Source organism: Microtus pennsylvanicus, chromosome 4 (genome assembly GCF_037038515.1).
Source record: "Microtus pennsylvanicus isolate mMicPen1 chromosome 4, mMicPen1.hap1, whole genome shotgun sequence".
Classification (NCBI taxonomy): Eukaryota; Metazoa; Chordata; class Mammalia; order Rodentia; family Cricetidae; genus Microtus; species Microtus pennsylvanicus.
This window is the reverse complement of record NC_134582.1, coordinates 124,401,523-124,426,176: the sequence shown is the minus strand read 5'-3', so window position 1 is coordinate 124,426,176 and position 24,654 is coordinate 124,401,523. Positions and strand designations below refer to the sequence as shown.

Sequence of the window (24,654 nt, the reverse complement as noted above, 5' to 3'; positions counted from 1 at the left end):
CTACAGCTGTGTAGCCATTGGTGACTCCAAAGGGCTCCAGTGGATATTCCCAATCAATGGCCAGAGTTGGCCCTGTGAAACCAGAAGTCACAAGGAAAGACACAGATATGAAGATAAAGGGTAAACAAGCCTGGGAGGGAGAAAGGAGAGAAAGAGAGAGTATTCAAAATACATTTGAAGATGGACACTTAAAAGAAATCTCACACAAACATACATTGTATACATGTATGAAATTTTCAAAAAGAGTCCTAACAATAAAAAATTATAAAAATATCCTCCAAACAGTCCATACTTTTAAAACTAGAGATTCTTAAAAGATTCAATTGTCAATGTGACTAATATTTTCTTTTGAAGAAAATTTAGCCCCGGTTTCTCCGATGTGTGATTTGTTCTGATGAAGCAGAAGGGAAATAGCAGAAGAGAGGCTGGAACTAAAATCCCTCAATTCCAGGCAAATTATTTTCTCACTTGATTATTTGCAAGTCCATAACCTCTAGGCCATTCCCAAGCTGTCATGTTGATACAAGAGATTTATAGAGCTTAGAAAAATGTATGGTAAACCATTAAAAAACTAGGGGAGAAACGACTACAAAAATCAATCTGTCACTTTAGAACATAGGCTTATTTCTGCAATATTAATACAAGCATTCTTTACAGAAATTCTTAAGGAGATAATTGTCAGGCAGAAGGTTAAGGGAGGTCAGATTACACACACATATATATATGTATGTATATATAAAATGTCATTGTTTTGATTAAAATAAAATAGAATAAATATCAAACTAAAGACAAGAATTCAGAAAAGGAGTTGGATGTATTGATTTCTTTTCTCAATCTACTACCTGCAAGTAGGAAGTAAAATACATGTGTGGAATATATTTTATGGTAGACACACTCTCCAGTATCATGACTAAAATTTCAAAGGATTACTACTGTTACTTATTTGACTTTTTATTTATTATTATTTCACAAATGTATGTACAGAGTCCATGTTGATGTCAGAACTAGCTTTCAGGTTACGCTCATTCTCTACTTCTACCTAGTCTACTTGTGAACTTTAGGGTCTCAAACTCAGGTTGCCAAGTTTGGTGGCAATCTTTTTGACCTGCTGAGCTATATTGCTAGCCCTATGTCTAATATGTTAGAATATAGATGTAAGCAGATGGCTCCATGCCTTTTTCCAAGTTTAATTAAGTAGTGAACATCTCACATGAAGTCTCAATGGCTCATGCCTGTAAGTGACTGGACAACACGGCAGCCGGATTTACATATGTACTTTAGAATACTTCCTGCTATATTTACTAAATCAACAATATCAATGCAGGTCTCCCTTTGAGAGACTCCTTTTCACTTGTTTTAAGTAAGACTTTATAAATACATTATTTTGTATTTATATTTTTATTTTATACATTTATTATGGAGAAGTAGATATTTATCCAATAAAAGGCATCATTAAATGCACCCTAGTAATATCCTGTTATACTCACAGATTGGTGACATTTTCAACAATCATCTGAAAAGCTTCTTCCTTCAGCAAATGAGAACAAATACAGAGACCCAGAGCCAGATAATGTGCAGAGAATGAGAGACCTTGTAACACTGAGCCCCAAATGGAAATTCTCCACCAAATCCCTTCCCTCAGGACTCAGGGAACCCTGTGGAAGAAGAGATGGGAAGATTTAAGAGCCAGGGTAATGGTGGACACCAAAGAGACAGGACTTCTTAGTCAACAGAATTGACGCACATATGAATTCACAGAGACTAAGGCAGCATGCACAGGGCCTGCACATGTCTGTACAGATGGGGTCCTAGAGCTGAAAGGAGAAGTGGACAGACCCCTTCCCTAATTCAGAGGCTATCTCCATTGATAACCATTTGAAAATGAAAATGTAGTTTATTCTCAGGGAGTCTCACTGAGAAAACAAACTTCACTTTAGGGTAGGACGCATACACAAGAGTATATGGTAAATACAGAATGAGCTCAAAGGCATCTTCGCAGGTTCTCTGTCTCAGAATGTGGTGTCAGGACACTTCTTTCTTAACCTTACAAATCATTTGTGTATATTTTATGGCTTCCAGTTTAGTGAGTGTTTTCATGGGATGTGTATGTATACAAATGTGTGTCTCTGAGACTATATCTGTTTTTAGTGTTTTTTCTTTTGTTTGTTTTGCCCTATTCTGATTACTTTGCTTTATCTTTTTATATTGTATTTTATTATTATTCCTTAGATTATTGTTTGTTTTCTAGGTGTGGATCGAGATGGGAGGGGAGGCAGGGAGGAACTGGGAGAAGCAGAGGGAGGGGAAACTGCAATCAAAATATATTATAGTTTCTGCTGCAGCTGGTGTGTCTTAACTTGCGGCTTCTCTGAGGGGCTGACAGCTGGGCATGGGCCTCCCGAGGCTTCGCCATGAGCTTCCTGATTGACTCCAGCATCATGATCACCTCCCAGATACTGTTTTATGGATTCGGTTGGCTTTTCTTCATGCGCCAGTTGTTTAAGGACTATGAGCTCCCGTTACTTCCAATGGAGGATGAACCTGTGTGTGATTCTGCTCATCCTGGTCTTCATGGTCCCTTTCTACATTGGTTATTTTATCGTGAGTAACATCCAACTTTTGCACAAGCAGCGCCTGCTCTTCTCCTGTCTCCTATGGCTGACCTTCATGTACTTCTTCTGGAAGCTGAGCGATCCGTTTCCCATTCTCAGCTCAAAGCATGGGATCTTATACATAGAACAGCTCATCAGTCGGGTGGGCGTGATCGGGGTGACGCTCATGGCTCTGCTGTCCGGATTTGGTGCCGTCAACTGCCCGTACACATACATATCCTACTTCCTTAGGAACGTGATTGACACGGATATCCTGGTCCTGGAACGGCGGCGGTTGCAGACCATGGACATGATTATAAGCAAAAAGAAAAGGATGGCCGTGGCACGGAGAACCATGTTCCAGAGGGGGGAGGTGCAGAACAAGCCGTCAGGACTCTGGGGCATGCTGAAGAGCATGACTGCATCATCCCCAGGACGCGAAAATCTGACTCTTATTCAACAGGAAGTAGATGCTCTGGAAGAACTAAGCAGGCAGCTTTTTCTGGAAACAGCTGACCTGTATGCTACTAAGGAAAGAATCGAATACCCCAAAACATTCAAGGGGAAGTATTTCAATTTCCTGGGTTACTTTTTCTCTATTTACTGTGTCTGGAAAATTTTTATGGCAACCATCAATATTGTTCTTGATCGAGTTGGAAAGACTGACCCTGTCACCAGAGGCATTGAGATCACCGTGAATTACCTGGGGATCCAATTTGACGTCAAGTTCTGGTCCCAGCATATTTCCTTCATTCTGGTTGGAATAATCATTGTCACATCCATCAGAGGACTGCTGATCACGCTGACCAAGTTCTTCTATGCCATCTCCAGCAGTAAGTCCTCCAATGTCATCGTCCTGCTGTTAGCACAGATAATGGGCATGTACTTCATCTCTTCTGTGCTGCTGATCCGAATGAGCATGCCCCCAGAATACCGCACCATAATCACAGAGGTCCTGGGGGAACTCCAATTCAACTTCTATCACCGCTGGTTTGACGTCATCTTCCTTGTCAGTGCCCTCTCCAGCATCCTGTTCCTCTACCTGGCTCACAAGCAGGCACCAGAGAAACATATGGCACCCTGAACTGAGACCCACTGCAAACTGTGAGAAAAGGAGACCCAGTACCAGGGCCTTAAGTCCTTGAAGCAGAGGAGCTGCTGGGGCAGTTTAGTCTGCCTAGAGCACAGGCCTTCCTCCTGCGATCCTGGAGTCCTAAGTGGCTGAGGCACAGGAGGGAGCAACCGCTCCCCCTCACCCAGCATTTGGCAGGGAGCCTGTGTGGGTCTGAGGCTGTGCAAATGGGGAGGGGGAGGGTCAGGGCCGGAGGACACCCTGGTGCTCCTCAGGTGCCTTCGTTTGAAAAATTTAGTAAAATCAGAGTTTGTAACACTGTGAATATATATATATATATATATATATATATATATATATATATATATATATATATATATTATATGAAAAAAATACCTTTTCAAACAAAGGCGAAGACATCAGAGATTTATAAAACAGTAGTGATTTCAAAACATTCATTATACCCTCCATTTCCTCATGTTTACTTCATCACATAAGGTTTTTGCATGAATGTATCTTCAGGATATACAACAGCGCAGAAAGGAATCCTGTAAACCTGTGATCATTTAAACTATGTTTCCAGCCTTATTGAATTAGGGTTTAGAGGTCTCATTTGTTTGCTTTTGGGGTTCTTTTAATAAAGGTACATGTTGCATATATTTTGAGCAGGGTTAATACATAAGGGAAGCAAGGAACTCTAACCTTTTAGTTTTTGACAGAAATTTGAGGTTTTGAACTTTCTTTTTAATATTTATCTATCTACCAATTTATTTGTTGGTATAATTGCAAATATGTATGTTACTGTGTTCCTGTTATGGTGTACCAATGAAATCAGAGAGCAACTAATAGGAGGTCTTTCTCTTTCACCACTTAGGTGGAATTCTCCAGGTTGGTGACAAGCACCTTTATCAGTTGAGCCATCTTGAATAATATTTTAATCCACATTTCCTAAAGAATAAGCAAGAAAGTTAATGATTTCTATGTACAATGATTTTTAAAATGCATTTACAATATGGCTTACTCATTTTGCAAGACTCATTTCAGTTGGACTTTGATTTATAAAATTGCTATTCTATATTTTGTGTGTGCACATAGTATAAAGTATAGCTGTATATTTCTTGAAAATATTCACCTTTCCTAAAACTTGTTTTTGGCTATTATTGCAAATGTGAGAGGATATAAATTAAATTATTTCTGTTAGTATGTAGATACATTGGATATGACTTATCAAACACTTATTGAACAATCTACAACGAAAGAAGAACCCCAAGAAAAATAATAAAATAAAAGAAAAGGCGGAATACAGATGTCAAAAGAGCAAGGGAAGAGAGGTGGAGGGCAGAGGAAGGGAAAACTTTAAGATATGGGCTATTTTAGTTTTAGGTAATAACTGACTCATTCTCTCCACAAATTGTTCTCCAATTTCCAATAACTGTCCAATGTCTATAGCTTATCACCAGGGGTTGGGACCTAGAGATCAGCTACAGCATCTTCTCTGGGATTTTGATCAGCTTTGAACTTCTGCAGTTACTACTACTTGGGTTATTACAAAAATTAAAAGTGGAAGAAGTTGGAAGGTGATATGGTGGGTGTGATGGGGGGTTATGGAGAGAGTAGAATGGAAAACTAAGAGCTTATGTGACTATATTTCCTTGTATATATGAATTAAATAATCAAAAATAAAGGAAAAAATTCAAAGATGTGTCATATCTTCTTCATCATCTAACATAGGGCTTATTGCAGAGAACAGAGCCTTAGCACTGAAGTCCACAAACCTTGTTTTTGGTGTCATTTCCATTTTCTTCTATTTCTTCCCATGAACAAGGATGTTGGTATTTACTTCTTCTTGATGTCTAAGACAGATACCTGGAAACACATGACTTGATTCTGAAATGCAGTCAATGAAGCAGGTTTAATAGAATTATGTGGAAAATACATATGAATAGGCCTTGAAGCCTTCAGACTTCTTTTTAAGTAGTAAATGAACATAGAATCTCTGTTCTGTATGATTTGGTTTGACTACTGGTGGCCAATTTTGACCCAATGTGTTATTTCTGTGTTCTATTGCAAGTTAGATGAGCCAAGCATGATGGTGAAGATCAGAAGTTCAAGGCCATCCTCTGTTGCATAGCAAGCTCAACCCAGCCTTACTACATCAGATGCTACCCAGAAAGAAAATCAAATAAAAAAAAAGAGGTTGAATGATCAGTTTTGATATAGCTGTGCTTAGATTAAATCTATATCAGCATCAGTTTTTAGAGCAAATTCCATCTGTGTGATTGGTGTAGAGGGCCTTCTGTCTATGTGATGCTTTCATTGGTTAATAAAGAACTGCTTTGAGCCTATGGCCCGGAAGAACAGAAATAGGTGGGTATAAGCTAGGCTGTATTCTGGGAGGAAGAAAGCAGAGTCAGGGAGCCACCATGGAGCCACCAGAGTCAGACATGCTGAATCTTTCCCGGTAAGCCACTGCCACATGGCTATACACAGATTAATAGAAATGGGTTAAATCAAGATGTGAGAGTTAGCCAATAAGAGACTAGAGCTAATGGGCCAAGCAGTAATTTAATTAATATGGTTTCTGTGTGGTTATTTCGGGGCTAAGCTAGCTCGGTGGCCGGGACAAACAAGAGGGCCCTCGCCTTGCAACATGTGATAAAATACTTTCGCTACTGTATCATAAAGCTCGTTCTAGGTCATTTATTGTGATTATTACTATCTCAATTAATGTTACTATTTTAATTCATATTACTCCCCAGGTTTGCTGACATTTCCATGGGTCTTAACCACATACCAGCCAAGTAGTTAACATCTTTACAAACTCTCCCCCTTAGCATCAGTCAATTCCTGAGAACACAATTTCCTTCATCTTTCCAAAATCTCCAGCTTCCCACTTTCCTTCATACATGTCTCTGTACATTTTCTTTGTAAATTGGAAGGATTGGTGCTATCGACCTCACATTTCCTCATCTCTTTTGTAACATGTTTATCTGCTGAAGAGTTAAAATGGGGGAAAGGTCTTCTCCCTTTTCCCCAAGACGACTAGCAAATCCATAATTAGCATGGGAAAAAGGCATGTGTCAAAATTCACTCCCGAGTATCTTATCTAATTGTTCTCATGTCATTTGCTGACAAATTCTTCTCACTATGCTGAATTGACCTTCACACAAATGATCAATTTTCCCAGTTTTTAGGATTCTCCTTATTGACTATACAGTTTGCTGATCAAGGATTTTGTCAACACAGCAGAAGTGTAAGCATAATGTTAATTTTTAATGACTTAGAGTATACTGTACAAGATCTATGCAGTTGCTTTTTTGCTCACACACATAACCCCAATAAATATGTCTGAAGCAGAGTCTTTAATTACTGGCCTCTGGGTCTATATTTTAAAGTTATTTATATACTGTGTGCTTAATATTGCTAATACAGAATGATCACTTTGTGAAGCACAGTGAACTTCTTTTTTATGTCTTCTTCAAGCACAAGTGTTTAAACAGGGTAACAAGTAATGCATGCATCTATAGTAGGAATTGTGGGAATATTTCTCTTCCTCTAATTCCTCTGCAGATCATTGGGCAATAAGGAAGGACTTTCTGAAGGACTTGAACTGGAAAGAGATTTATTTGAACTAACAGTGCTAGGGACCTAACAGACCATGGAAAAGTGTTAGCACTGCAAAATAACATTTAAAGATGTATTGGCTTTGGGAAATCATCCCCAATGATGCTCTGAAGACAATTATTGTATAGGCATAGTCCCATAGATGACTGTGATGCCCAGTAATCTTGTGAATATAAACATTTGCATGTGCTTTAGCTTGTTGCTTATCATTTAGTTCAGCATGTGTTAACATACATATCCCATACTCATACTTAAATTTGAATAATTTATCAATTACTAAGTATAATGGGCTAGAAAAATAACATAACAGCACCAAAATAAATGTTAAAATTATATAGTAAGTGATATAGAAATACACATCTCTCTTTGGAAAAAATGTTAGATACATTTTTTGGTTAGATACATTTTTATTCTAGTACTTTTAAAATATTAAAGTTTCTAAGTATATATTTAAATATTGTACATTGAAGGAAACATTTGACAAATAAGCACATATTATCAAACCAAGCAATATTATAAAGCTATTTGGGAAGGATACATTTCAAAAATGAAAGCATTGTGAACTGGGAATAATAAATTGCGTTGATGAATGATAAATAACCATCTTTCATAAGTGTGGGTCTGGCAATCACACCTCCATCCTATTCTTTGGTGACTGAATACAGGTCAAGATTATGTATTAGTCATTTCCCATGGAACGTAGTCACTTCTAAAGACATATATCATCTCTCCCAAACAACTAAATGCCTAGTTGCCCCATACAGGGCTCTCACTTCCTTGCTTTACAACATATAAAATTAACTCCAAAGAAAGTGAGTAGCAAGTGACAAAAGTATAAACAAAGAGCATGGAGGGAAACACCACAGAAGAGAAAGAGACAGATGTGGGGGAAGAAAAAGGCAAGGTATCCTTCAGGTAAGGACTGCAGGGATGGCACAGACGATGAAGGCACTTGCTGAAAATCCAAGTTTCATCTTCCTAGTGGGAGAGACAACCTGTGCCGAAGGTCTTCTGGCTTTCACAAACACCATGGCTTGTGTGCTTCCTCTCCACCCAACAATAATAAACAAAAATTAGGAGAAATAAATAAAAAGAAATAAAACATAAAACAAAATGGGATAACTAATGAAAGGCTCATGGAAAGGTCTCAAGTACTCTTTTAAAAATGTCCTTTGTAAAGTTTAAGAGCAGAGACTGGAATGGACAAGACAGCCTTTCTCTCAATGTAAATGAAAAAGCACAGTGATAAGGAGGCACAGTTAGGGGACAGCAGGTCACTACACAGCTCCCTTTGCTGATCCTCATTCCCCAGGACATTGCATTCAGGCAGCCACAGCTTTGTCGATGTCTAACCATGGCAGCTGGCACACCATCTCAGGCACGTACTTAGGTTCAGCATCTGCATTCCACAGTGTCATCCTTGTCTGCATCAGCTCCCTGCAATCCACTCATGAGCAAGGAAGAAAACTTCAATTTATTGTATTATTATATTTTTATGCCTTCTCATGAGAAGCAAGTTCGGTGTAGCATTCCTAAGACTTTTCTTTTTCTATTTTCCTTTCCATAAAGGTGGGAAAAGCTGTTAGCACGAATAATCCACAGCCCAACTCTCATAACATGAGTATTATGGCCTGGCTACTTTCCAGCTCCACCATGATAGAAAAAAAAAACACCCTCCAGTTTAATAACTAAATTAATTTTTCCTCCCTCAACAGCATGTGCAATTATTAAAGTCAGAAAGATCTTGGCAGCCTCTTGTGCTGGTAAATAAAACGTTGCATTCACATCGTATGATTAATTAATGTTCCTGATTTTAGGAGATATGAAATCGCTTTACATTCCTTGTGTTACTGAATAACCTAACTGCATTATTTCTCAGGCTTTTTCACATTCACACAGTTAAATCGCAAGGAACAAACCGCAAAAGCTACACTTTATTCTGCATTCCTATGCAAGTAACAGAAAGCAAGATTGGAGGAAGTTCATAAAAGAGAAGGAGAAAGGTAACTCCAAAAACAGAGAAAGAAGGGAAGAAAAGGTTTTTCTTTTCTCGCCAGTGGTGCCAAGAAAAGCAAGTCTTTTAACTTCTTGTTTGCCTATGGTGTGCAGTGTTGTTAGTAATCTTATCCACAAGTCAGAAATGGTAAAAAAAATAAGGTAAAATAAACACAGGACCCAAGAGTCAAGAAGATACAGATGAGATCCTTAGATGCTGTAATCTTTGGGTCCCTGAAATCTTCAGTTTCTGGAAACCAAAAGATGTGTCACTGGTCACAAAGGAGGATAATGCCAAGCAGCATGTTCATCCCTTGTTTGTGGAGTATTCTGAATTCAATAAGAAAATTGCACATTTACTTTCTGTTGAGGTGCCATGAATATTGCAATAATAATAATAATAATAAATCATTATTACTGTAACTTTCTGCCACATTTTACTATACATTTTTTCTTCAAGTTCAATATTGAATGATTGAATTTACACATTTCTTCCCAAAACAGACAAATGATTATTTTGTATTTTAACTATCATTTCAAATTACTAAAACAGAAAGCTAGTAACTGTATTTGGAGGTAACTGTTTGCTGTCTCAGTAGACCTTCAAACCCCAAGAGCATCTGGGCTTGAGGGCAGGACAAGAGCCCAGCCGATCAGAGGACTATCACTTCATGTCCCATGATTAACCTTCCCAATTAAAGATTAATAGAAAAAATGAAGATTAAAAAAAATACGACAATTCAGGTGGTCGTGACACACGCCTTTAATTCCAGCACTCGGGAGCCTAGGGTAGGAGGATCACTGTGAGTTTGAAGCCAGCTGTGGTCCACAGAGTGAATTCCAAGATAGGCAGGGCAGTTACCCAGAGAAACCTTGTCTCAACAAACAGACAGACAAACAAACAAAAATAAGAAAACATAAAAAAAAATCTCCAAAAATTGTACAGTGATTAGTTGCTGACGTATATTCCGTTAAGGAGGCAAGATGCATTTTTACTTTTGAGTCACTCTCTTTCAGTGTTTGTTCCCAGTACAATCTGTATAACAGAAAGTCTTCAAATAATGTCTTATTTTTACCAAAAGGCATTGTTGTCTAAAAGAAGGAAAGGAACACCTGTAAGTCATGTAAATGTAGTAGACATTGACATTTCTGGATAATTCAGAAATAGATCGAATGGATGTTAAGAATTCTGAAGTCACAAAGCCCCACTACTTGGACCTAAATGTTGCTTTCTACCTAAACCCTGGAATACTGATGAAGACCATTGAATTGACCTTAAGGTAATCGGTAATGCTTATGCAAGAGAAACACGATTCTCTTAGAAACGGTGACAACGTGACTCCCCTACTCCCATTTCTGAGTTAAATAAGCATATGCACATGTGTTCGTGTGGAGGCCAGAGAGCAAGGCTAGATGTTTTTCTCAGTCACTCTCCACCTTACATTTTGTAATAGGTCTGACTGAATGTGGAGGTTTCTTGTTTGACTACATTGGTAGCCAGCAAGCCCAGTGATCACACTTCTATGTCCGCACCAAGCTCTGGGGTTATTACAGATGTTCAGCACTACCTATGGCTTCTACATGGGTGCTGGGGATCTGAACTCACATTTGCTCAGCAAGCACTTTGTCTTCTGAGCCAACCCATTCCTCAGTTTTAAAATGTGCCTTGCTTTAGTGTTTTCAGTTTGTCCAGATCACAACATATGTTGCCTGTCTTGTTCCCGAGATGTGAAGTTTACTATGTTTCTACAGTTTTGCTAAAATATTTGAAATATTTGATGTATGTGTATCCATCTGGATTTTAATTAAATGCAGAAATAATTGTATAGCCCAGATTTTAACACTTATTTTCTCCTGGTCTTTAAAATTTTGCATGGTCTTTCACAAACAAAACCAAAGGAACATTCTGAGATTATTTAACACTGTGTCTAGAAACAGATCCATTTTGATCTTCAACCCAGATTTTCCTTATCACATCAGCACAAATTGGACTTTTCTTGAATGCAACTCTTCCTGCCATACTTTCTTGCTATTGAGAATGTTTTTTCTTATTTTACAAAAGAGCTGAGAAAACCAAGAGTGATGGAGCAGCTTCCTTTACCTGGGTAAATAAAGCATGTTATAAATTCATGAGTTATGATTCTACCTACAAAAACAATAAAAAATCCTATATCCAGGAGTTCCTCCTGCATCTAAACTGATAGCACAGTTTGTCAAATTGGAAACAAGATATAGAAAATAACTCTATACCAAAATTTGCTGTACCATCTGTCATTTCTCTTTTCTAGAAAAAAAACACCTTCAGTATGACATGTATGGTGCTGGTCCCAATATAAAAATCATGATATTTCTTATCCACGGAACAAACGTGGTTCTCAAAAATCATTTTGACTAATTTCATAAGTTATATTAGCACTATGAAAGCTCATATATAGTTCCCAGTCAACTAAAAAAAATACAATGCACCCTAAGAATATATATTCAAAAATAAAATGAAGATTCATTGGAGAGAGCACTTCTCCCTTTAGTATTCACAGAGCATGAGCTTGGAATTGGCTTCACCTGCCACTGGTGATTAATTTGCTATTTCTTCCAATGTCTCACTTTGATTATTAATGATAATGATTTGATTTATGAGTTCCGTTCACTGAATATTCTCAATTTCCAGAGATATACTCTTTACGGAAGGGGAAAAAAGAAAAACGTGTGGGTGAGCAGGGAGGGCTGTTGGTGAGATGGTGACTCAGGTAACAAAATGAAGCATTATTTCCCTCTAGACACCAGTTCAAGTCTGTAGTCTCATGATTTGCTAAGATGCACAAGGAAATCTAAAGGCCAGAGCAGAGATATGCTGTATAATGAATGAGAAAACTCCATCATGATCCCACCTCTGTTCCGAGGTCTTGTCTTTTTCTGTGTTGTGGAAATGAACAATATTTGAGACCAGCAGGTCTGGATTTTTTGCACATAAATGATTACACGCAAACCTATCCATTTGACTTCCACATTAGCATATAGTCATTTACGCATATATTAAGTCGCTGAAAATTTTGCAGCTGTATGAAAAGATTTCTGTTCTCAGGATAGGATTTCATAGACTTAGTACAATGAGCTTTCTGATGGGCAGCAGCAGGCATGCTTAGAACACAGAACTCTGCCATGATGACTCATCACTGATAAGGGAGTAGAGAGTATTTATCAATTTTCATAATTGCAAAAAGATATCAGAAATAATTGATTTCTAAAGGTTGAAAGCTACAAAGGCTCTCGCATTCCTTTAAAAAAAATCTCCTAGGAAAACTTGAATAAGGAAAATATAATTGTCCAGATTCTATATTTGTAAGGGGAACCGAAGACCCACAAAGATTCTCAAGCCTTGAGCTGTGTGAATATTCACAGAGGTTTATGAGCCTCGATTTCCAGGAATTTCTCCATAAAAGTCTTAGTAGTATATAATATTACTGTTATAAACTTTCCACAAGCAGAACCTCAAGCTTATGTTCTTTCTGATTCCTCACAACAAATAATGAGGTAAGTGCTGCTTTCTGTTTTTAAACCTTACCTCTAAGGCACAGAGAAGTTAGAGAACTTCTCCATCACACAGGAAACATGGAATGATGACCCTAGTAGTTGGTTGTAAGTCCTGACCCTTGTTTTATGATGGTTTTGCCACAAACTGTGATTCACTCAAGACCATGTGTTATCATAGTGAACATCATCTCTCGTTGGCAAAGGAGCAATCTGACTTTCAGACAGCTGAGATTAAAGTGGTAGCTTTTAGCATCACCTGCTAGCTGGTAGCAGATGTTGAATATGCCACTGACTCACAGCCTAGGCAAGTGTAGTAGGAGCTGCAGGCTGTGTTCCTGCCGCCCCAGCTCCTGGTCGCCTGGCTAGCTTATGCCCCGAAATAAAAACACACAAACTGTATTCTTTTAAACACTGCTTGGCCCATTTCTATCTAGCCTCTTCTCAGCTAACTCTCGCACCTGGACTAGCCCATTTCTAATACTGTGTGTAGCACCTCAAGGTGCACTTACCGGGAAGATTCTAGCCTACGTCCATCCTGGGTCGGAGCTTCATCGCGTCTGCTCGAGAGAGGAGAGCATGGCCTCTGAGCTCACTTTTTCTTTCTCCCAGCATACTCCTCCCACCTATGTTTTAACCTATGAGGCCAAGCAGTTTCTTTATTAATTAACCAATGACCTTCCTCCATCATTTTCCATTTTTCTGTTTAAACAAAAAAGGAAGGCTTTAACATAGCAAAATTACATATAACAAAACAGTTATCAAGTAAAAATTACAATATTTACATCTATTTTATCTTTATCATAACTAAGGAAAATTATAACTAACTATTCTTCAACTCCATCAAAGACTCCAGAAAGATACAATATTACCTAAGCAAACAAGAAATAAGCAACTTTCAAACTCTAGAAATGACAGAGACATCTCACCGCCTGGACAGTCACCCAAAGTTTCTCTGTACCATTGGGGCATCCATCTTTGGCCTTCAGGCCCATGGTATCCAGCAGACATTTCCATGAAGCAGGAAATTTCAAAGTCAGTTCAGTTACTATCTGCTGTGTCCTGCAGAATGTCTCGCAGACTCCTTCATGAATCAGGAACCCCAAAAGGTCATCTCACCTTTAGGCAAGTTCAGCAGTCCTCTCTCTGAGGGTTCTCTGTGTCCAGTTTATGCAACAGTCCAGGCAAGAGCAGTTTCTTGCCCAAATGGCTATCAAACTCCATAAGGAGCCTCTTTGATGCCCATCTTCCTTTTGAAGTAGATTGGTGCTGCCAGGAGCAGATGTGTCTCATTGTCATGAAAAACCCTAAGTTATTAAAACATTTAAAATGCCATATTCTATAATCTTTGAAAAATATGAAGAATGCCTATCTAAAATATATCTATGTACATGTAGAAAATCTTAACTAACATGACTACAAACTTGACTATTATGATTATCTATTAACAACCTATATACATTATATTTTAAGTGAGCTACACAATCACAATACCTTAATCAAGATCAGAAATACATATACATATAACAAAATTGACCTTAAATCTCTATCAATAAAGCAAAATCTATACTAATGCAAATTATTCATACCTATATCATATCCCCCTTTAAATGTAAAAATAAAAAACATTTATAAACAATATATGGGAACATGGGCCCAGTTATTTCTCTCCAAACTGCTTCCTGCTGAATTGGAGTGTTGTAATTTAGGCCTTTTATGGTATAACCAGTGTGCCAGGGCCATCTCTGTTGGCAGGTGAGTAAAATAATTTTTTGAGGGTGCTCACAGCAACCTTTCAGGAGGGCGTGGTCCATCATACCATATTGGAATAGAAGCAATCCAAAGTGTCTCATCCTCTGTGAAAACAAAAGAAGAAACTCCTTTCCAAAGCACCATATCCTTAGACCCAAATTCTGAAGTCAAGGTATTTTCAAAATATTTATGTTAGATTAGTTCAGCAGCATTTATAAACAAATATCTTTTAGCATCTGTTGCTCCTTCCTCAGCATTCAAACAATTCAAAGAGAGCATAATAAGAGCATACAGTATCAAAATTCTCTGTTTATTTTCCATCTTTGTAGGGCTTTATTTTAACTCTATTTTGTTTATTTTTACTTTTTAAGACAGGTTTTCTGTATATCTTTGTCCTGGAATAACTCTGAAGACCAGGCTGTCCTTGAATTCTCAGAGATCTGTCTGTCTCTGCCTCCCAGGCATTGGGATTAAAGGCACCACATCTTGAAGTCACAGAGGTCAATCTCCCTCTGCCTTCCAAGTGTTGGGATTAAAGGTGTGTCCTACCACACACAACTACTCTCTTTCTCCCTTTTATTTTGTTTTTTACTTTAAGAACTTTAACTTTTAGTCTGCATATATTTTCAACACACTGTAAATCATTTAGAGGTTTTCTTTTTTTTTGAATCTCTCTTTACTGTATCTCTCTCTCTTTTTCTGAACACATGAGCCTTTAAATTACAGAGCAATATGGGTAGGATTAAATCTGTGGCTTTGGCAGCTAGATCCAGCCCATTCCTTAGCTTTCCAGCCTCATGGCGGAGGTACCGGTTGTAGCCATGTTTACGGCCACAACTCTATAGCGTTTTAAGGTCCCTGCCAGCAAGCAAACTGCAGCATTCTGCTCACAGACCACATTCAGTCAGACTATCTGCTTGAGTCTGTGTCAGAGTTTGCCCTAGCAGGACAGCCAGAAAACCGGCATTTTAAAACAGCACAACTTTTTGCCTGCTATGGCTGAAAAAAAAAAAACAACAACAAGCATTCAGTTGGCTTATTGCTTGACAGAACTTAGTTCATGGCCATGGTAGAACAGAGGTAGAAGGCTGTGGGAAGGTAACATGGCAGAGACCATACTATCCAAGAAGCAGAGTACCTATCATGGCTGCTTACTCCTCCCTTCTCACTCTACTCATATCCTCAGTCCTTGGCTTGATGTCCCCCAAGTTTGGAGCAGATTATTCCTCTCTTAGTATTTTCTCTCAACAAGCATTTTATAAATCTACTCAGAGGTGTGCCTTTCTAACCCCCATAGATCTCAATCAATCAAGTTGGCTTCCTGGTTGTCTCCAAAGTCAATAGTAGTGTGAGAGGGGCCAGTGTACTTTATCACACCTGCTTACCTCTTCCAAAGATTCCCAACCTTTACTCCTGACCATGGATGCTCCTTTTCCCTGTCACAGGGGTATAATATGAAGTATTCAGGACAATATTAATCACAGGGCACGTCCTTGAACTGGAGTATAGAGTAATGCCAGCAAATAGGTTGAGGAGACAGTAAACTGTGTCATCTTACTATACCATATATCTACACCATACATCTCAGTCTTCTACTTTGCAGTGCTACAGCTGATCATTCTCTCAGCCAGGCCACTTTCACCCTTCTGAGCCATAAGTTTGCTATTTTTGAACCAACATACTTTAGTTTTAGCATTGTTGAAATGCTGGGGAAGTGAGCATTTTCCTTTATGATTAAAGTTGTGTATAAGATTCCTTTGCTTTTATAACAGGCATGTTCACATATGGAGTTAAAACAAGTTATTTGAGTCAAAGAGGGAAAATGCTTTATGGCATAGTTTCTATTTCTACAGGGGAAATACTTTCAACATGGAAATTTTTAGCAGCTTTGTTTGCTTCCCAATATAAACATATCTTAAAATATTACTAATAGATCTGCTTTCTTGAATCTTCAACTGGCTATATAGGTATTTTTATTTTTTTTAAGATTTATTTATTATGTATACAACATTCTGCCTCAATGTATGCCCGCACGCCAGAGGAGGGCTCCAGATCTCAGTACAGATGGTTGTGAGCCACCATGTGGTTGCTGGGAATTGAACTCAGGACCTCTGGAAGAGCAGTCAGTGCTCTTAACCTCTGAGCCATCTCTCCAGCCCTAGGTATTTTTATTTTTTTTAAAAAAAAGCTTGATAAGAAAGGATGTTGGTATTGGAAAATAGTCTCTGTGTCTTTTCCTGGACTCTATTTCTCTCCTTTCTTCTCCATCATTGTGTCTTGTTTGTTATTGTGTTTCTGTGTTTAAGAAAGGATGTTGGTATTGGAAAATTGTCTCTGTGTCTTTCCCTGGACTCTATTTCTCTCCTTTCCTCTCCATCATTGTGTCTTGTTTGTTATTGTGTTTCTGTGTTTTGAATTATCTGATATATATAAAAATTTTGGCAAACTTTGAAATGGTATTATCAAAAAAATATTTTTATCCTTTTATTTTTAAAAATACAAATATATTTATATGTTGCAAAGTTTTCTATTAAGCCAGCCATTCTAACAATTAGTGTCATTGAATAGTTCAGGCAGGGAATTCAAAATAAAAGAAATACATTGTCAGTTAGCTTTGTTCACTCTTTTCTAGTTTAGAACAAGCCCATGAAATCACACTACCTTCATTCAGTTTGAGTCTTCCTACTTCAGTTAACAACCATGGTGCTCTCCCAAGGACATCCCTCAGGCCAACCTGATGTAGATAATTTTTCATTAAGACTCTTCTCCCATGTAACTAATTCTAGGTTGTAGCTAAAACTAGCCAGACGAATTTCAAATTATTTTTTAAAAACCATAAATGAGGCGGACAGGATGATGGTCTTCACAACAAGAAGTCAGAAGTATAAAGTAGAAAACCAGAGACTTCCTGGATGAACTCTGCCACCTCCACTGACTATGTTGCCTTCAACACATAGTGGCATCACTATGGCAACTTCATGGGGCAGGAAGCCCCAGAGGACCCAACAGGATCTACATTAAGTTGTTTTTGTTGTTTAAATAGTTTGTTACTTTTTTGTCTTATTTCTGTTATATGATCATACAGGGACAATTTTTTGTCATATCATAATCCAAAATAGAGTGGTGCATAGCATTACATAAAGACAGAATAATTTGTTAATATCAAGGATCTAAGCAACATGGACATTCTGTGACTCTTCCAATCATAAATTAATGACAAAAACACAAAGTCTGGATTTTTTTTTTCATTTGTTGAAGAAAAATCAAAAAGAATTTTGAAGGGCAAGATCTCATTGCCCTGTACTGGGAATCAAGCCCTCGTCACTCTTAATGGGTGTTCCATGCCAAGTTACCTAGCCCCTAGGGGTGAAAATTTCCCCTAAAAAGACCTGGAAGGAATTCAAGGCTGCTAAAGGCTTGAATAAAACTTGACTTAATATGCATTGTACATTTTTATTACCCTCGATGATATGTTATAATTACCTCCTTAAATCATGTGAAAAAAACTTAAACACATTATTAGTATATGATAATATTCCCAGAACAAACTAGTTTGGTGCTAGTCTCTCTGGAAAGAAGAGAGTGGGTAACAAGCAGGCTAATAAAGCAGAAAATGAGTTAGACATAGGAACAAATACTATTCTACAAAATACCAGAAAATTTAAACAAATTCTTTTGAGCTGGTAAAAAGACAGAGGTTCATTTTTAGTACTGCAGGAGATTCTAAAATGTGAATTTTATCTTTTTGTTGTCACGCCTAAGATCAACCAAACATGATTATTACTGGTCGACGGAGGGGGCTACTTTAAGAAGTCTTACCTTCACAAAGCTTTACAAAGGCTTTCAGAGAAGTCGTAGACTGGGAAACAAGGCCCATAGCTCTAGTCTTCCAGCGCTTCTGTTTGTGTTTGGAGGTGGCCTGCAGCGTTAATCAGGTCCCCTCTTCTGACATTCTGTGGGCCCAGGAACGTGCAGGAAGAGGCAGGTTCTTCCTGGCACCTCCTGGGGCTGGCGAGGGCTGGCATCCAACTTGGGGTGATGAACCGTAGGTGGGAGCTGGCTCTTCTGATGCCTGATTGAAGATCAAAACGGAGTTGTGTTTGGGCAAATGTCTTTCAGAAAGCCAAACGTTGGAGCATTTAAAACTGAACCTTTAGCAGCTTGTTCAGAGAGACGGGCTGGTAGACATTTTATAGCAGCCTACAGTATTAAGTTTTGGCAGAATGTGACTGACATGCTTAATGAGGCTAATGGGTTACTCAGAAGCCTAAACGCTGGGTGGAATGGGGTCTAGGTGGGAAAAGAAGATTGTTTTCCTTGTTTAAAAATTATAATTGGCTATATTTACGCAGTTGTAAGAAGACAGTATATTCCTAATAAAAATGAGTAAAACATGTGTTATTGCAGCTTTTTGAGTACTGTTTTTCTCCCAGATTTTAAAGATCTAGTATAAAGAAAGGAACATTATACCATAAAACACTGACTATTTAATGGGGGCAACACATTCTCTGTGAAGATGTGTTATTTTTAACTGCATATATATTGTAACTAGTGGGGGCTTACAATGTTTCACTGTACAGAGGGTTGAAATAAAATATGTGTAATCTTTCTTTAAAAGTGTGCATGAGAAAATTGGATTTAAATATTTCTGTACAATTTGAGGAGATAATCAAGGCATCCTTTTCCCTAACCTTTTTATTTTCTTGAAGCTCATGATCAATGCAGATTGGCTAGAACTGACCTGTGAGATGAATAAACAAGATAGCATCTGATGCCTATCTATGCAGATAAGTCAGGGCTTTAAGCTCTCAGAAATAGGCAATCAAATATTTTATTATCATAAACTCAGATCTAAACTGTCAATAATTCTGAGGCTTGGGTGATCATCTGGACAGTGTAAAGTCAGTTTTAACAACCCAAACAATCTCATTTCGGATTTAATGTATTAGCTAACTCAGCCTAATTGATGGATAAGTTAAGTTCATCAGCTCACAGAGAGAATTTAAAATCTAGAGCAGTCCTAAACGAACCACGGAGAATCTGCATAAATAAACTAACAAAACTATACTAATTTCACACATAAAGTATTGATAGAATGGTTAGTTAGAGAAATGCCAAACCTTTGGTTTTACAGTCTAAAATTAAAAGATGTTTTCTTCATGCAAGGTATAATTGACATTTTATTTACTGTAGAGGATAATAGTAATGTGATGATTCTTACGTTGTGAAATGATTACTTCAAGTGAATTAGCTGTCATCACGTCACATATTGTGGGTGTGGGTGTGTGTGTTTAGATTTCAGATGTGAGAGTTTATGCAACATTTGTTTTTGTATGTTTATTCTACTGAGCAGAAGGTCCTCCTAGTTCATCCTCACATTGACATAAGAATCCTAACTTTGAATCTTAGTGTCTTTCAAAGTTTTGAGACGAAATGGAAATAGTAGTTGTGAAATTAAGAGTTTCCCATCTGAGGTCTTTCTCAGACAAAGTAATGTAAGATGAAGGAGTCACATTGCTGGTTCTTAAACTCAGAGGTAAAGGAAGACATCTAGAAATCCCTCCAACATTGCAAACACATGGGGATGCACACTAGTCCTTCATGAACATCCGCTAACATGACTGAATTAATATGTATTTTTGCATACATAAAAGCAAATCATATAGTTGAAAAGCAATAAAGGAAATTTCTAGAAATCATAGAATGGGAATAAAGCATCACATCTATAAAAGGAATTCAGTTTTATAGCTGACAAAATGTCTAGGGGCCATTGGGTTGAATTTTGAATACTGAAGACAAGCATTTAGCATGAGAAGAACAGAACTGATCTCCATTTTTTATGTCTTTGATTCAGCAACTCACTGTTATTATTGGTTTTATTCTATTAAAATGAAAAATAAGAGGGAGGAAGAAGAGTCAGAATATCTTCAGTCATGAACATTTCTAGCTCAAAATGTCAAAGTTCCAACAGTGATTTCCAATGCAAGATAGACTATCTGTACAATGAGCGTGTCTCACAATCATCTTATTGAATCTGTTAGATTCTTTTAATAACAGTTCAGTAACTAATGGAAAGTAATTCATACAGAAGATGAGTTTATAAGGAAACACTAGAAAATGGAGAAATTTCAGTATCAAAATATAAGTTGAGAAATTCTGCAGATTGAAGAGCTTAAGATAACACTGGCATTCTGAGCAGGCAGGAGAGCAAGTGCCCACCTATGCCAGATGAGGGTGTCAATGTGCTGGAGCTGCAGCTGGAGGCACTGATGAGCCACCTGATGTAGGTGCTGCAAATAAGCTCATATTGTCAGCCAGAGTGGCAAGAATTCTTAACCACTGACACACCTCTGCTTTATCTCCTTCAGTAGTTACCTAGATCTTAGATACTTAGCCCCCTTTCTTCCTCGTTAAGCCCAATTTTCTGTAAACTACTTTTAACATAAAGCATTATTTTGATCATAGATTGCCTTGTTTCTTTGCTTAATAAATATTTTCTGAATACTTTTGTGCCTTTCCTCTTTGTTTGTCTGGATAATCTTTCTGTATACTGTGTGAAGATGTATGACTGTTTTACCTCACCTGCCTAAGACATCTTCTGATTGGCTTAAGAAGGAGCTGAATGGTCAATAGATAGGAATGAAAGAATACATGAGTGGAACATCGGAGCAGAGATAGGAACTCTGGGAAAGACTCTGACGTGGTAGATTCACGAGTCGTTGCTGAGGAAGTCGGATATACAATACTGAGGAGAGGTAACAAACCACATGGCAGAATTTAGATGAATATAAACAAGCTAATTTAAGTTTTAAGAGCTAGTTTGGAAGAAACCCAAGCTAAGACCAAGCTTTCATAATTAATAAAAGGTCTCTATGTCATTGCTTGGGGGCAGGAGGTCCAAAGAAAGACATATTACATTTGATCTTGGGAAACTCTTTGGGCTTCACTTGCCACATTTCCCCCAAGAGAGTGCTTTTGTATTTGTTTTAATTCTCATGATTATTTTTCTTTTACTCTTTTACTGATTTCTACTCTAATTTTGCTTTTACTCAGTTTGGGTTTTTTTTCCTTACCACAGTTTTTCAAATGTAACATATACATCATATTTTTCTTATCTTTTTATCTTGAATGCAATTAAAATTATAAATCACTCTCTGAGTCTAATATGACTTCATTTCACAGCTCCAGCAAGGATTATTTTTGTCATATCAGCATAATGTTGTACAAAAATCCTTCTGTTTTCATTGTCAACAAAACATTAGATAATGTAGGAAAGAGTGTCTTTTGTAAAAAAAAAAATGTTTTGGGTAGAAAAGTAAACATTTGTTATTGATTTACAATTCTATGGCACTGTTGATAAAGACAGTGGGTTATAATAAGTTATTTTTAACTTAAAGAATCCTATTTTGTGTATTGTAGAAAATTTTTGTAGTGAGACTGTCAAAAATATCCTTTATTTTCAATCAGTGTTAGCTTTTTGTGGTCTATCAGTTTCTGTGATGATAGATAGATAGATAGATAGATAGATAGATAGATAGATAGATAGATAGACATAACCATTCTACTACACTGCGATTCCAATTTGTATTTAAGGATTTTTCTATTTTTTATTTAATATATATTGTTTCTATGTTAATAAAAAGTTTTCAAGTTATAGGTTGTTTGGTTAGCAAATAGTGTCCTTTCTTTGATACTTTGATATTTATTTCTTTCTGTACAAATTCTGACTTTTATTTTAAAAACTTACATTTGTTATTCTAATTGCATCCTTTTCATTGGGATATAACATTATCAATGTCTTTCATTTGTTTGATGTCTCTATATTGGAGGATTTATACATACCCTTTGACTGAACTTTGATTTTTTTTTCAAATAATAAAGCTCATACTTTTATTTGAATGTATGCTAATAATAAAAGTATACATTAAAACACATACATTTCAGGAAATGAATGGATTCAGTATTCTTCTGCATTAAGAAAACTAGACCCAGAAAGGCAAATATCATATATATTCATAAGTGGCTTTTAGACATAAAGTAAAGAAAACCAGCCTATAATTCACAATCTCAGAGAACCTAGACAACAATGAGAACCTTAAGAAAGACATACATGGATCTAATCTACATGGAAAGTAGAAAAAGACAAGGTCTCCTGAGTAAACTGAAAGCATGGAGACCATGGGAGAGGACTGAAGGGGACGGTAGAGAAAGGGAGGGAAACAGAGAAAAAGTATAACTCAACAAAATCAATAAAATATAAAAGACAAAGAACCAAAAATAAAAAAGAAAACTACAAATGTGAAGGCAGCGTGGACCAAAATATCCCCTGTCTACACTGTTATTACCTATAAAGTCAATCCATTGACTTTACTGTAGATCCTGCAGTGATTTGAGTACAAGGCACTTCATAATTATAGGGGTGGTTAAGGTTTATATGTAAAATTATTTTATTCAGATACATAAATAATTTGATTTTCCCCATTCCGGAAAATTGAACATATCGTGATTATTATTTATATTCTCAGAAATTAATAAATTGCAGTATAATCTTTCTTTAATTTGATTAAGTAATATAATATCCATAAGACTCCCCCCAAATAAGGATGTGTCACTTAATTGCATTTATTTACTATTTCTTACATTGTGCCACCTCATTTCCATTAAAACACAGTTGAACCTCATTTCTGGTGACCAGTTGCATTGATGAGGTTCTAATTTGCAAAATGAAAGTCATCTTTTGGAAAGCAACATCAAGAGTAAAAATATCAAGTCTTCCTTTTTATTTAATTACAAAGAATATAGAGTAAAACTAAACTTTAGAGAATAAAGCAATTATCATTTATGACACATATTCAAATTAGCTCTATAGCTATGAATAGGGTCAAGAAAGTGTGTGTTAGAGAGACAGCTGTAAAGGTATTTTACATGCATAATCATTCACTCTTCTTTAATTGTAACTAAATGTGTAGTGTAATAATCTGAAATTATTTTTATACCCTGAAAATAGAAATACAATTAAAGTTTAATTAGCCAAATAGTCATGGTTAAGAAGATAAGGGAAACAAACTTTAGGTGAGCACAGTCGTGTCTTATATCATGGATATATATTTAAACACTATTAAGAACAACATATAACTTTAGGATAATCAAGGGCCACTGCTATAGAAATATGTCAATGTGATGATAATTTCTTTTCAATTGTTTTTTTATCATTATATCCAAATATTCAAATGCACCTTCTATTTCCAATTAAGACCATAATAGGGCAGTTATTCACCTATATTCCTAGGTGATATTGTTACAGTGAATTCTATTCTACAGAACAAAACATGGATCAACACAGGACAATTCACATCACCAGTCTTGTCCTGAGAATGAAGCACTCTTCTAAAAGTCCCAAAAAGTCACAAAATACCTTTTGTGACAATGTCTAAAAACAAAAGTTTTCACTGGGATGTTGGCATTAAACATACTTAGAGACAACATCAATTAAATGTCTAAGTGATTCTCTTGCATAATCTCATAACTAGTTCAAGGTTGAAATATGTCAACTGTACCATGCCAGTATTTAATTTTCAAAAATTAAGAACATATAACTTCTAATTCCAATGATTTTATTGTACTTTCTCCAGGTAAATTTTTGACTTAAAATACTTTTGTAATGTTGGTGAGTGCAACATTCCAGCATTAAGGAAGTTGAGGTAGAAAGATCAAGAGTTTTAATACCAACCTGACTTATTGCTGTGGAATAATTCTCTTTGTACACTGTAAAGATTTGTTACTTGAATTGATTTAATAAAATGCTGATCGGCCAGTAGCCAGGCACAAAAGTCACAAGTATTAGTAGAGTGACCAAACAAAGGATGATGGGAAGGAGAAGGGTGGAGTCAGAGGCACCAGTAAGACACAGAGAGAGAAAAATGGGCAGGTAGTACTGAGAAAAGGTACCACCATGTAGAAGAGCATAAATAAAGAGTATGGGTTAACTTAAATTTTAAGATATGGTTAATAATAAGCCTGAGCTATTGGTTAAGCATTTATAAATAATATTAAGCCTCTTTGTGATAATTTGGGAAGAGGCTGCTGGGTGTT

The 24,654-nt window shown here is 36.9% G+C and overlaps 1 pseudogene; it reads left to right on the top strand.

The window, feature by feature from the left end:
- The first annotated feature begins 2,340 nt into the window (after positions 1–2,340).
- Positions 2,341–3,974, top strand: LOC142848403 (Golgi pH regulator pseudogene; annotated as a pseudogene).
- Positions 3,975–24,654: the final 20,680 nt, after the last annotated feature.